Source organism: Micromys minutus (assembly GCF_963924665.1).
Source record: "Micromys minutus genome assembly, chromosome: 5".
Classification (NCBI taxonomy): Eukaryota; Metazoa; Chordata; class Mammalia; order Rodentia; family Muridae; genus Micromys; species Micromys minutus.
In genome coordinates, this window is record NC_137974.1 from 14,060,128 (window position 1) to 14,076,447 (window position 16,320).

Here is a 16,320-nt window from a genome sequence, read left to right on the forward strand (position 1 = left end):
AGAATAATAAAAAACCCAGGATCAATGAAAAAAGATAAAAGAAACCCAAATCAAAAAAAAAAAAAAAAAAAAAAAAAAAAAAAAAAAAAAAAGATACAACTGCCCAGGTATTTGTATAGAAACAGGCAGTTAGACAATGAAATATAATCAAAGACCTAGAAATGAACCCACACACCTATACTCACTTGATCATTGACAAAGGAGATAAAAAACATTCATTGAAAAAAGGACACCATCTTCAACAAATGGTGTTGATTCTAATGGCAGTCAGCATTCAGAAGAATGCAAATCAATCCCTTCTCATCTCCTTCTACAAAGCTCAAGTCCAAGTGAATCAAAGACTTCCACATAAAACCAGGTACAGTGAAACTAATAGAACAATAAGTGTGGAAGAGCTTAGAATACATAGGCACAAAAGAAAACTTTCTGAACAGAACACCAATGGCTTATGCTTTTATACCAAGAATCGACAAATTGGACCTCATGAAATTTTAAAGCTTCTGTAAGGCCAAAGGCACTGTCAAAAAGATGAAATGACAACCAATACAGTAGGACAAGATCTCTGCCAACCCTGCATCTGTGCTTGTACCCAATATATACAAAGAATTCAAGAAGTTATACTCAAGAGATTCAAATAAATATTTTAAAAAGTGGGGTACAAAGCTGCACAGAAACTTCTCTATGGAGATATATCAAATGGCTGAGAAGCACCTAAGGAAATGCTCAACATCCCTAGTCATTAGGAAAAGGCAAATCAAATCATCCCTAATATTGCACCTCACACTAGTCACAATGGCTAAGATTAAAATCTCAGGTAACAGCAAATGCTGTCAATGATGTGAAGAAAGAGGAACACTCCTCTACTGCTGGTGGAATTGTAAACTGGTACAACCACTCTGGAAATATGTCTGGCAGTTCCTCAAAAAATTGGACCTAGTACTCCCTGACAACCCAGCTATACCACTCCTGGGCATATTCACAAAAGTAGCTTCAACATCTAACAAATAAACATGGTCAACAATGTTTTTAGCAGCCTTATTTATAATAGCACAAAACTGAAAAAAAAAAAAAACAGATTTCCTTAAAAAAGGAAGAATGGAAACAGAAATTGTACATATACACAATGAAGTACTTTTGGCAATTAAATACTATGAGTTAATGAAATTCTTAGGCAAATGGATGGAAATGGAAGCTATCCTGAGTAATGTAACCCAGTCACAACAGAGCACTCATGGTATGCACTCACTTATAAGCAGATGCTTGCCCATTTCTGAAAAAATATACCCAAAAAATACAGAACTCATGAAGCTCAAAATGAAGAAAGACCAGAATCTGGATGTCTCAGTCCTTCATAGAAGAGAGAACAAAACAATGGAGGAAATACAAGCTCAAATAGAGGAGCATCAACTGAAGAAAAGATCCATAGAGACTTCCTCACTTGGAGAACCACCCCATATGCAGCCACCAAACCCAAGCACTATTGCTGAAGCCAGGAACTGTTTACTGACAGTAACCATAAATGAATGTCTCCTCAGAGGTTCTCCTAGAGTCATATAGAAAAAGATGAGGGTGTTTTCAGCTAAACATCAGACTGAATACAGGGACCTTAATGAAAGAACAATAAAAAGGAAAGAAAGAGTTAGAGAAATAACTAAAAGAGTTAAAAGGTTTGCAACCTCATTGAAAGAACTACATCATCAACCAGCCAAGGCACTGAGGTAGACCAGATGATTGGGAGAGGGAGCACCTTCATGGAAGCAAGTTGAGGGGGAGGAGAATATAGAGTGGGAGGGGGAATGGTATAACATTTGAAATGTAAATACAGAGAATATCCAATACAATTGAGGAAAAATATTTTTAAAAAAGAACACCAAAGAGGGCATGAAATAATCAAAATTAGGGCTGAAATCAGAAACAAAGGAAAAAATATCTAGAATCAAGGAAACCAAATGTTGGTTCTTAGAGAAAATTAACAAGATAAACAAGAAAAAACAAATGCTTAGCCAAATTAACCAAGAGGCATAAATGTCTTTATCTAATAACCAAAATCAGTAAGAAAGGAGGAGACATTACAACTGATTTGATGAAATTCAAAAAGCCATTCTGTCTTATTTTAAATACCTGTACTCTTCAAAAGTGAAACATCTTAATGTAATGGTTATTTTTCTAGATAGACATCACTTAACAAAGTTAAAATAAATAGCCCTTTAACCCCTAAGAATAAAAAAGTCCAGTGCCAGATGGTTTTACAACAGAAGAGCTATTTTTTCCTCATTTTTTCCACAAAATAGAAACAGAGGAGCACTAACAAACACATTCTATGAAGGCACAGTCATCCTGTTACCTAAACCAAACAAATCCTCAGTAAAGTGATCTTCAGAGAAATATCTCTTATGAATATTGATGCAAAATAATAACCTCACAAAACAAATATACGAACATATTTAAGACTTCAACCATCATGATTAAGTAAGATTCATTCCAGTGATACAGGGATGGTCCAATATATAAAAATTCGTCAACATAATCTACCTTATAAAAAAAAACTGAAAGAAAAAATTACATAACCATCTCAATAGATACTGAAAAATCCATTAATAAAATCCAACATCCTTTTATGTTAAAGTATTAGTGAGATAAAAAATAGAAGGCACATGCCAAAACATCAAAGCAATATACAGCAAGCGAATATGGAACATTTTGCTAAATGAAGGGAAACTTGAAGCCATTCCTATAAAATAAGGGACTAGGCACGGTTTTCCATTTTCTCCATTTCTATTCCATATAGTACTTGAAGTTCTATTTTAAAATGAAACAACTAAAGTACATCAAGGAATATAAATTGAAAAGGAAGAGGTAGAAGTATCTCTATTTTCAGATGATATGATAGCATATATAAGTGACCCCAAAATACCAGAGAACTTCTACAGTAAATAAACTTCTTTACCAAAAGTTCTAGATACAAAATTACCTGAAAGAAATCAATAGCTTTTTTATACAAATAATAAATGGATCCAAAATTAGGGAAACAACGGTGTCTACAGTAGCCACAAATAATATAAAATACTGTGATGTAACTCTAACCAAGCAAGTAAAATATTTGAATGGAAAGAATTTCAAGTTGCTAAGGAAAGAAATTGAAGATGACATCAGAATTTGGAAAGATAACATGCTCATGGGTAGGAAGGAAAACAATAGTAAAAATGACCATTTAAGAAAAAGCAATCTACACATTCAGTGCAATCTTCATCAAAGTTCAAATTCTATAGTCCTTGAAAGAGTAATTCTCAATTTCACATGGAAAAACAAAACAAACAATCAAAGCAGCAGGATAGCGAAAACAATGCCAAACAAGTAAAGAACTTCAGGAAGAATAACCATCCTTTACCTGAAACTGAAATATAAAACATTAATGATAAAAAATAAATAATAAAAGCTTTGTGGTATTGGATTTGTAGCAGACAAGTTTATTGATGTTGATTAATACAATTGAATCAAATACCCAGAAATAAGCCCACACACCTTTGGACACTTGATTAGTGATAAAGAAACCAAACACATACCTTGGAAAAATATTGTCAACAATGGAGCTAATATAACTGGATGTCTATCCATAGAAGAATGCAAATAGATTTATATCCCTACACAAAACTCAGGTCCAAGTGAATCAAAGACCTCAACATAAAACTAGATACACTAAATCTCATAGAAGAGAAAGTGGGAAATGACACTGAACACATTCATGAAAGATACTATTTCCTTTACTCAGGTTCTAAGATCAAAAAGTTGATAAATGGGACTCTTTGAAACCACAGAGTTTTTGTATGGCAAAAGGCACTATGAATAGGACAAAAGGGCAGCCTACAGATTGTGAAAGGATCTTCAGCAACCCTACACCTTGCAGAGGGCTAACATCCACAATTTATAAATAACTCAAGAAGTTAGATACCAGAAACCCACATAATCCAATCCAAAAATGGTATACAGATCTAAACAAACAATTCTCAACAGAGGAATCTCAAACAGCAGAGATATACTTTTAAAATGTTCAAAGGTTTCAGTCATCAGGGAAATGCAAATCAAAACAACAGTGTGGTTCCATCTTACATTTATCAAAATGGCTAACATCAAAAACTCAAGTTATAACATGCTAGAGAAGATGTCAAGCAAGGGGAACAGTTTATCATTGCTGGTGGGAGTGTGAAGGTGTGCTACTACTTTGGCAATCAACTGGGTGATTTCTCAGAACACTGAAAATAGTTCTACCTAAAGACCAATTATACCACTCCTGGGCATCAACCCAAATGATGCTTTACCCGTCTACAAAGATACTTGCTCAACTATGTTCATAGAAGTTTTATTTGTAGTAACTAGAAACTATATGACATACATATTATTCAACAGAAGAGTACATAAAGAAAGTGTGATTCACTTAATGCAATACTATTAAGATATTTTTTAAAAGACAGGAATTTTGAAGACAAATGGCTGGAACTTGTTAATAACATCATAAGTGATATAACCCAATCTCAAAAGTACATACAGTATTTTCTCACTTATAAGTAAAAGTAAGATATAAAATACAGCATTCACATACTATAAACCACATACATTAAAAAGCTAAGTAAGAAGGAAGGCCCAAGTAAGGATGCTAGAATCTCACTAGAAGGGGGAACTAATATATTCATAAGAGGCACATGGAGGGAGAGAAATGAGTGGGTAAGGGAATAGGGAGAGAAATAGGGGTTCTGTGTCAGGTGTCGGGAGTGACGGGGAGATGGGCAGATTGCCATGTGAATGGATGTAAATCTGCAACTTATGCATAGGAGGGGAACATTCCATGTTGAAACAAAAACTTAGGAAAAGAGAGGCACCAAGAATCAGTGGAGGAGACTTTAGCTGTGACCCACAGCACTAGGGATATAGAACCTGAGTAGGCTACCTCCTCTGATTGCCAGGTAAAAACTCCAGTGGAGCTATAGAGACACCAACCCACCTCCAAAACTGTCAACCTCAATTTTTTTTTCTATTTACAAGAAATGCAGGGATGAAGAATGAAGCAGAGACTGAGTGAATGGCTAAGATATCACCAGCCCTACTTGAGAGACTTTCCAATGGCAAGAACTAATCCAGAACACTATTAATGATACTCTTTTTGCAGACTGCAGCCTAAGATAACTTTCCTCTGAGAGGCTTTTCAACTAACATAGATCCTTGGGGCTTGAAGAAACTAAACCACCAACTTAGAAACGTACATGGACTGGACTTAGGCATTCCCTCACATATATAGCATATGTGCAGTTCATTTTTCATGTGGGCCCTGAACAACTGGTACAGATGGTATGCCAAAATGTTGCCACTTTATGGGATATGTTGATCTACCTGGGCTGCCTTGTATACCTTCAGAGGGTAAAGATGTGCAGAGCCTCAGAAACTTTATGTGCCTGTGCCAGTGTATTGGGGATGCCTAGTGGTGGTGCTCTACCTGCTTACAGAAGAAAGGGAAGGATGAAGGAAGGATTATGGGAAGGCATTACTTGGAGTAGGGCAGAGATCAGGATGTAAAGTGGATAAGTATGATAGACAGACAGACAGATAGATACATACATAGATAGATAGATAGATAGATAGATAGATAGATAGATAGATAGAAAGTAGTAAGTAGGTAGGTAGACAGACAGACAGACAGACAGAGAGACAAATTGAAATAAGCATTCAGAAATGAGCTTCTGGCAGAGGAAGGATGTCCTGGGTTTAGTTATGTCATATGGTGGGTGATGTCCTAACTTTTGCATGAGCATGTGGCTTTATTTGAAGATAAAAACTACAGAGAACTAGTAATTTTAAAAGGAGAATTTTATGATAATCTCCAGTCCTCTATAGTCTGAAAGAAATGATAATCATAGAAGGAAAAAGATATGAAAAACTTTTTTGGGGAAGGCATCATCACAACTTGAATGAAAGACTGAAACTCATCTCTCTTCCAGATTTCAGGAAGAACCATCCCTGTAGAGGCCTTTGAACTTCTACCCTCTCTTTTAAGCCATATAGATGGCAGTTTGCTATAGCTGCACTAGCCTAATGCAAAAGTTTTTGTCTACATAGAAAGAGAAATAACTATGATGTGTTTGATACAGATTAAAAAATATTCTTAAAATATTCAAAATTGTGTGCATATTCCATTTTAAAAGATCTGTAGCAAGAGATCATGAATTTAAAAAAAAAAAAAAACTGAAGTTGTTTCTCTTTGTAAAAGCTCCTGTGGTGGTGGTACCCATGGGGGTCCTTCCCTGCTATGAGGAAAAGGGAGGGTGGAAAGGAGCGAGGGGTTTGTGAGGATAAAATTGTCAGGTGATTGGGCTGTGACCAGGATGTAAAATGAATAAACAAATTAATTAAATAAGAAAGAACAAAAGTAAGATAAAAAAGACCTTGTATTTTGGAGGAACATTGAAGGGTTATGCTAAGTTGCTACAAATTAACTAGGCAGTACCATCAGTTACTCAGACTCAGAGATATCTGGGCAGCTCGTCTTGGCATTCCTCTCATTAGGTCTAATAATGCCTGATTTTTTTTCTTCAGCAGCTATTGTCTAGCACACTATATACATGGCTACTGGGTCACCATGCCCTACTTCTCTCCTTACTCATGCAATGCACCCCTAATGCTTGATTTTCAGCAACACTCAAACCTTGTACTCAATTTCACAGCAAAGTCAAGGCCAGATGCCCATAGAGTTTTAGTATCCATCTGGACAGATTTGCAAGACCTAACATTGGTTGTCACAGTTGGGGCATAACATGCATCTAAATCATCTCATGTAAGTCTCTGTAGCTCTGAAGCACAGACAGCTAAAAACTCTAGGCAAGATAGAATTTTCAAGCCAACATTCTTAGAATATCTGGCTTCACTAAAATTCCTCCAGCTATTTGTGCTTGTGACACAATTCTCAGTGCTTATCGTTAAATAAAATGATATTATTAATAATGCATAATAAATTATGAATTAAACATGCTAAAATATTAAGCTTTTAATTCATTTCCCAAGACTTGTAAACTACTAATCACTCTTTAATTTGCTAGCTAATATGATTTAAGTAAAAATTAGCATATATCATACTGTTTATCATTGAGTTGTGTAATGTCAGTTTTAGGTGCATATAGAAGGCAGTTAACTCAGTATCACATTAGTAAAATTATAGAATATATTTTACAGTACATTCATATTTTTTTTACCACAAGTACTGCAAAACCTAACTTAATTACATTTCCCTTTTTCCTATGTCCTTATCTTTCCATCAATCTCCCTGCAGTTAACTGATTAATAAAAAAAAGAAAAGGTAGCAGAATATTTTGCTGTCCATTGATTTCCAGTGTCTCTGTCTTCAGTGTGTCTTATATAATAAACAGAACAAAAATGGGAAGTGTTTCATGGCGGCCATTTTTCCTAGAATATGTTTCTTTCCACGTGTTCTGAAAAGACAATGTTTCAAAGCTTTCAGGCATCAGGACTCCTCTTCCCCACTTGCTCAGATATAGATATAATCTCTTACCAAGTATTCACATGTGTCTTACTGCACGTGGGCTTTTTTGAATTCAGTGCTACTGAAGGATTGTATCATGATCTATAAGACTCTAGCAGATATTTAGTCTGTCTCCTTAAAGTTGGGCAATCTATATTGTTTCCTTGGCCTTCACTTATGAAATGGATGTTTATGGACAGTAGTTTTAGAATTACACATGTTGATAGCAAACAAAAATAATCCCATATCTTTCTTAGTGTGTAGTTTCTGTACATATATATGTAAAAATATACTTTGGAGAGTTAACAGAAGTCTGTCTGCTGAGTTTTATTAATTGTTAGTTCAGTTCACATTTTAAGGCATCAGATACAAGATAACTGATGGTTCTGACAAAAAAAAAAAAAAAAGCTAAGTAAGAGAAGTGGTTTGAGTGAAAGGCTGGGAACCTAACATTAGTAGAAAGGAGGCATTTCAATTCCTAAAAAGATAAGGTAAGAATCTTTATTGTGTAAAATTATACTTTATTTACCAGATGTAATTGTCATCTAAGAGGATTACTGATGAATAAGCTCACCCTTTTTATTTCTTCCTGAACTCTCGCTGGCTGATTCAACTCAGCTATTTTGGCTCAGACTCTTCACCAAATTAACTTATTCAATCTAACTTCTCTTGGTTTCTCACTGAATTGATCTGTTTCACTTCAAAGAAGTTCTGGCAACTTGTTTTTCTCTTCTGCCTCCTCCATATTCTCTGGCCTCAAGTGCCTTTCTGACCTCTCTGAACTACATGGCCCTCTGAATATACTCAACTTGATTGCACTGTACGAAATGCACTGATTACCCATGGAGTCCATTCAAAATTCACTGAACAAAATAGATTGGCTTTCCCTGGACTGATCTTAAATGAATGGGGGCATATCCTCTCTCTGACTCCTTCTTTCACTGATTTGTCATTTTGTCTGTCACTCAATTAGACTTAGATAAAATGCTGCTTCTTTCTACAAATTAAATTTACCTTACAGGTGTATGCTAAGGGCATCCCTGCACTCCAGCCATATTGCATAATCTATATTAGCCATATTGCTGGATTAAAATTCCTCTACATTACTGCTTCAGACTCTTTATTCCATCTTCACAATGGACTTTATTGAAAGTCCATTCTCAGATAAATCTGCTCTACTTGTACTTTTTAAAGTTCTTCTCTTGAATATCATTTAACTTGTTTCAATTGCTTGAATCAGTTGTGCCCTAGTGTGTAGTTCTTCCTTGCAGCAAAGAAATGCTGGGCTTCCATTATGTTCTTATTTGTTTCTAGAATGTTCTGTAAAATGTAGCTCACGCTGGCACAAATCTTTCTGTGTAGACAAGGCCTAGCACAAACTTTGCTGATCCTGCCACTTCTGATTTCTTAGTAGTGGGATTAGAGCTGAGTGCCATCATACCTAGATGGTTCTGGAGTTTCTTAACTCTATAAATGTGCCTACATTCCTTACTAATAAACTGGCTACCAACTTCTGTTTAATTTACCTTCATAATAGTCATCACTTTCTTGAACTCTATAGCATTTAGGTATTTGTTTGCTTTTATCTTCCCCAAGAATATAACAGCACAATAAAAAAAAAAGCTTCACACATTTTCACCATCCATTTGTAATTTTAACATCATAGTTGGATGTGCTACAGCTGAAAATGTGGTAGGATAAGGTGGTTTAAATATTACTGTTAAACTGTTCTATATAATGTATTTAGATGATTATATGTTAATACATTGAAAATAGTCACTTGTGCATAAAACTCATAAATAGCATTTTAGCCCTTTCATTGAAGATACATACTGGATTTTTAAAAAGGACTTATATAATAAGAAGACAAAAATATCATTTTGTCTATCACTAACTACTGAAGCTTTGGCTTCAAAATATACCTTTGGTTAATATTTTTAATTTATTAATAATTTTATTTGTTCACATGTTATTCCCTCCCATTTCCTTGTTTTATATTGAAAAATTAAAAAAAAACAACTTTTGAGTGATACTAGAATAGCCTACATTAGTAAATTAAAGCAAAAAAGCAATGCACTCATGTTAATAATATTTAATCAATTAGTTTGTTATCTATTATTTTCTATAACCTCTGTTGTAACTGTTATTGTCTTTATTTTAACTTTTAATTTTAATGCAAGTATAATGTTTCTGTTTTTGGTTGCCCTATTATTTTTATAATTGAATATAATCTATTGATCTCATAAACAGATTAACCTAAATGTTAAGATAACTACTGAAGTTTCATGACAATCTTTTACTCAGAATTATAACCTACAGTTTTATCAAAGAAAATATACTATATAGTTAATGGAATGTCCTGTTTGTCTCAACTTGTTATTAGCTATTAGCACTTACTCATAAGCACTATACAGAATTTATACAGAAAATGCTGTGACACATTTAATTTCCAAGAAGGAAACATATGAGACATCAATATTGAAAGGATTTTGAAATAGACAAAGAAGCTGAGTTTTATATAGAAGCTCATGGCCTGGAAACTGTGAGCTCAAAGTAACTTCAATTAGAACTGGGGGAGTTCTTCATGGTTCATTCCATATAAGAACTTTGTTTCATAGCTGTCTGGACAACATATCTTTTTCACTATGTTTCTTAATCAGATTAAGCTTCACTGTTCTGGCATCACACATTACTTATGCTGTGAACAGAGACACAAAGAAGGCTATTCAAATAAAAAACTTTGAAGTATACAGATCTCTTCCAAATGACTCAGTTCCTTGTAATTTTGGATGAAACACTGAGGTTATTTAAGTTATAATTTTCTTTCTGCAATGAGGAAATTATCAGAATCTATGTGAAAATGTAACATGTTAATATATGCAAAGGCAGTTACATGTTCCTTGCAGCATAATAAAGTCTCCCATAATATTTTAAATTTTTTACACTTAACCTCAACACATAAAATATATTGTTGCTTATTCTCTTTATTCTTTCTTTCTTCTTTTCTATCTGTCTGTCTTTCTTTCATTCTCCTCTTTCTCTTCCTCCACCTCCTCCTACTTCTAAAATTCTTCAAAGTCCAGATTTATAAAGCCTTGTCACAAATCAGCCTACAGTACAAACAATGATAAACCTTACTGGGGGAACCAAATGTTGAAGGTTACTATTTGAGAAAGCAAAGATTCAGCCTCACCAAAATGTATGGAAACTAGGAAAGAGTAAACTGAGAATGAACATCGCTTTGGAAATCAGTATAATATTACTTTCCCTTAAATATTCTCTATAGTTATGTTTTAAAATGCAGCAACAATAGGCACAGTGGAGAATATCACTAATCTATGACATACTGTGCACAAGGACTTGTTTCTTCAATGATATTATGAAAATAATATGAACAAGTTGAGAAGCAGTAAAGGCTACTTAAAGTTCTACTTCCTGACAGCTGGGGACACTCACATTCACATTTCACACAAAATGATACCATTAACCAGACAGTGTAAGAGAAACACGATTTTAGCTGCCCTAGAATTATGTGACAGTTTGTGTAGAAGGAAATGTAGAAATGACAAATAGCTGGATTTTGACTATTAGGTTAAAAAGAGAGTGACAGTTATAAGATAAACAGAGTTGTGCACTGGAAATGATATTTAGAGTTAGGCATAATACAAGAATAAAACTTTATCCCATTACAGGGAAGAAAGCAAGCATTAAAAAGTAAACTGAGAGACATGAAGAAAGGGACAGTAACCAATTTTAAAAACCAATATGAATTAGCTTTAACATTTATATATGTGCTATTTTTATGATCACTGTGGTAAAAAATCTGGGAAACGCAAGTTAATGAAAGAAGAGATGATCTTGACTGACAGCATACCTACAGTCGATCATGGTGGGAATTCACTGCAAGCAGCTCCAGCTGGAACAGCAATTGAAATGACTGATTATGTAGTGCCCATAGACAGGAAACAGGAAGAAGGGACATTCAACACTAATGCTGCAGCAAAACCACTTATTTTCAATAGCTTGAACAGTCATAGATTTATGAATTTCTTTCAAGAATGATTAAATTCATATTGGTGAATACAGCAATATCAATATGTGGACAAGCACATAAATATTACTTGTTTTATCAGAATGCAATTATCATTAATTATATCAGCATATTATAACATGAATGTGTGGATTCACATACATGTGGAAAACAGAGGCCTATTAAAGTTTTTTTCTTTTCCTTTTCCACCTATTTTTTTAAGGCAGGCTTTAATTAAATTGTGTAATTGACTAGAATGGCTGTCCACAGGACTCCTGGGATATTTTGACCATCCCCATTACTGGGAATCACAGATTCTTGCTGCCATTATTGCCTTTTATGTGGGAACTGAGAAACTAAATTCAGGTCTTAATTTATGACTATTCCTTAGCATCTCTGAGACTCAACAAAAATGCTTCTAAAGCAATTTGATAGGCACATCAAATCCATACAACAATATAATAGTGATTTAAAAATAGGCAGTATGTTCTTGCAAGCAACATAACTATTCCTTAGACCACAGCACTAAATGTGAATGCCCTCCTAGGGGGAAGTTATTGGTCCAATATCCAAACTTTTGCTTGAACCTAAAATAGTCATTTCACTGTATCCTATGGAGTTCTTATAATTTCCATAAAAGATAAGTGGAGAAGGCTGGGGTCGAAACAAAGCAGGATTGTTGGCTAGAATTCTCCTAGAATCTCATATAGTAGCTTCTACCATTCTGGAGGCCTGTGAGTAGAAAGGGTACTTCTAGCTTAGTCTCAGGCTGGTTTCTCCATGTCTGATAACAAGAGGAATAGACTCCAGTAAGAAGATGTGCACCTTTTAGATCTGTATTGAAGCTGGCAAGAGTAGCAATATCATTCCTGTGGTAATGGAAATCTCAGCTCACACCCACCCCCATCCTTAATGACCAATGACCTATAGGTGGCATCCCCCTTTGGATTTGGAAATTTCAGAAAAAATTCCAATGGCTCCCAGCTGCCATTACCTACTCATATAGGGGCTTTTTGTCAAATTCCTTAAGTGTTAAGGGACACAGGTGTTCAACATTGAAGCATACTGTGGCAAGAGATGTGAAAAAAAAATCCATTCATATTGATGTCATCTATGTAGAAGAGACATAGGAGATTCTTGACCAAGCAATTCATTGTCACCATGTTTAAAATGCAGTACAGTTTAAGAAAAAGTTCCCAGGCCACAATCATTCCCATTTCAGATTTCCAGGTAGCAATCATTCCAATTCCATTTGCTGAGTAAAGCTTAAGGTGTGACAAAATATAAACTCATTTACAAAGTATATGTGGGCATAAGGATGGCTTCTGTGCCTAAAAGGCTTAAAATCTAATGTAGTCTCTGACTGAGACAGCAGAGAGGTGAACAGGCCATAAAGCACATATGACATCCCCCCTAAGCGTAGGCAATGAACAGAATTCAGATGAGGATTGTCTCTATAGCAAAAGGTAGGTAAGATCTGCCTCCACAGATAGCAAAAAGGTCACCAAATTGTTAACAAACTCTAGAAAACAAACAAACAAACAAAAATATCCAGATATTTTATCTTTTTCACTAGGAAGAAATCCCAGTGTGTTTAAAATTCATGATTTCCCAAGTGATTGGTTTACTTTGGCTTTTGGGTTATGTTGTTTCAGATTGTCTGTGTTTCTTGTGTTTCCTTGATTTGGGAGCTTGGCATGTTTTTTTGTTTGTTTGTTTTTGTTTTTGTTTTTGTTTTTTGTAAAAGTTGTGAAAGAACTTAATATTGGGCAGGTAGGAAGTTAAGAAGATCTGGAAGGAGGGAGGGGAAAAGAGTATAAACAAAATGTATTCACATTTAAAAACTGCTTTAAACAATGTAAAATAAAAGGAAGGAAAAAGAGGAAGGAAGAAAACAAATGAAAAAAGGGAAGAAGATTACTATGTTTGTCACCCCAAATCCTAATGAATGTTCAACCCTTCTTAAAGTTGGTCACCTAGACAATCTTGGTTAACACTTCTCTATTCAATGAATATGTAATTCATTAAAAATAGTAGTTTACTATGAATTGTGAAAATAAAAGTATTAATTTTCTTCTAAACTAGAAGCCTAATTTTTATAAGATTTATAAAATTCTTTATTGTTTAAGAATTCCATACATACATACATACATACACACACACACATATATACATACATACATACACACACACATATATACATACATATATATATATATATATATATATATATATATATATATATATATATATATATATATATATAATGTCGTTGGGTCAAATTAAATCCTCACTTCTTCCCCAGCATGTTCCTCTTCCATCATGAACTTTTACTCCTAACTTAATGTGATTTCTTGGTCAACCCACTGAATGTACTTAATGTTTCTTGTATGTGCATGGGTACAGCACCATCTATCGGGACATAGATAGCCTCTCAGAAGCCATACTTGTAGAAAATGGTCCTCCTCTTTCAGCCAGCCATCACAATAGCTTCTCAGCTGTGGGTGGATGTTCATGAGCCATTTCTTAATCTATGCTGAAATTTTTGCAGTCTTGAACTCATAGAGATAGTATTCATGAAATCACAGCCATTGTTGGTATTTCAGTGAGATGCCAATGCCATGTTTTACATAAGATATCTCCTCTTCCTTGTTATGACATTGGTTTTTTGTTTTTTTTGGTTGTTTTTGTTTTTTCTTTCTCTTCTGCAATGTACCCTCAGACATGGAAGAATTAATGTTTATGTTCTATTTAAATGTGAAGAGACTGCAAAGTCTTATTCTGTACACATTCACTAGAGGGATGTTTCTGATAGATCATGATATACTGCCAAAGGAAGCTTCTCCGATGAGGGAAGTGAGAAACACAAATCTGTCTATTAGGACAGGAATGTCAGAGGCAGATTGATATGTTGTCCATTTAGGAGAATACTAATGGTTTTCTCTTTATGCCTATGACTTCACTAGCCACAAGACTTTCGTCTATTAAACATTAACTGGAATTATTACCAAATTTGGGGTCACTCTATAAATCAAACCTGAAAATGATTAGATTAGTTAGTTAATCCCATTACATTTACGACACTATCTAAGCATTGCGGCTAACTAGTCAGGTCAGACATTAGTGTAGCTTATAATGCTCACAGCTGAGGAAGAAAGATGGTTGATTCAATTTCTTCCCAGGTAGCAAACACAGAACCCCAAAAACAAGCTAATAGGGATTGAAGTTCTCTGTCAGTACTATAGTTTTTTGTTTTATAACTCAAAAAGGTGTTGTCTTCTAAAGTAGAATCTTAACATTAAAGTTTGGAGAATAATTAAGAACAATGGCAAAAGCCTGTAATGATAGAATCTATGGGACCTCACTTACCCACAAATGAAGTATATGTTAGCCATACCTAATATATATAATAAAATAAAAAGCTAATCATATAATGATACATGTATATATATATATACATATATCATACTTGACTATATAATATACATTTATATGATATAGTATTAGTTTTTTACATGGCTCTTCTAAACTATTTTAATATTAATTATGCCTGATCATTCTCCATATTGTATCTTGCCTTCCCATTTGCATGTTAACTGTGGCAGGTGCTATTAATCATGTTTGAATAAAAACATAATAAAAATAAAGAAAAAAATTAACTTTATTAAGTATTATGCAGCTTTTGAAGTGATTCACTACAATTGGATTTTTTAACAGTGCATTTTAGTTAATGTTTGGGGGAAGTATAACACCAGCTTTAGGACAAAAAATATTGTACATTTTTTAGTTTATGTTAATTTCAAGAAATGGATTTTTTCAGCAATTTTAGGGAAAATTCAAGAAATCATAACAAAGTAGTTAACATAAAATATATTTGCCAATATTCCCTGGGCTTCTGGTTGCTAAATTACATTTTTGCTCATCGATGAACAGTTTACAAGTTGCCAAAGATGACTAACAATATATTTGAATACATGAACATGGAAAAGAAATAAGACACCATAGGCTATTTCTAAACAGGAGAGCTTATTAAAATCTTCCCACACATCAGTTTCTCCAAGAACAGAATCCCTATCTTCAAGCCATTTCCTTATACTCAGGATTCTCATGAAAATATGTGATACCAAGAGATTCTTATGGTGTCAACAACTTTAAAGGAAACATTTCAACAATTTAAATCTGCATTCAAATTTTCATTCCAACTTCAGCCACTATAACTATATGTAGGTGTCTATATGATAGGAAAAAAAATGCTCTATTGGTGATTTTCCAAAGCTGTCTATTTTCTCAGAAAACTGTTGTTTTTCTTATCAAAAAATGTGGATCTTGATCTGCCTTAGAATGGACCCATATTGAAAAATATATTGGTTGGTTAAAATTTCAGTGAGAACATTATAGTTCTAAGTTATTCGAGGAGGGTGTTATTCATTAAACATGGATATCATGTCTGAACTACTCCAATACTTGAGTGTTAGTGACTTAAATTGCCCTGGTTTTGAATAAATTACATTTTTCTCTAAATGTTGCCACATAACTTTTAAAGCAATCCTTTTTGCCTTCATCTGACACTGGATTTCATAATATGTTAGCACCTTGAAAAAATTTTCTGTCTGCCATTTTATAATTTGATTCTTATAAAGTGAGTTTATGTCACATATTCTAACACATTTTTCATTCATTATAACAACATAAGCTGAAGCATGTGCTTTTTTTGTATACTGCCAAAAATGTCAGCAATCTGAATTGACTATACATACAATACTCCAAT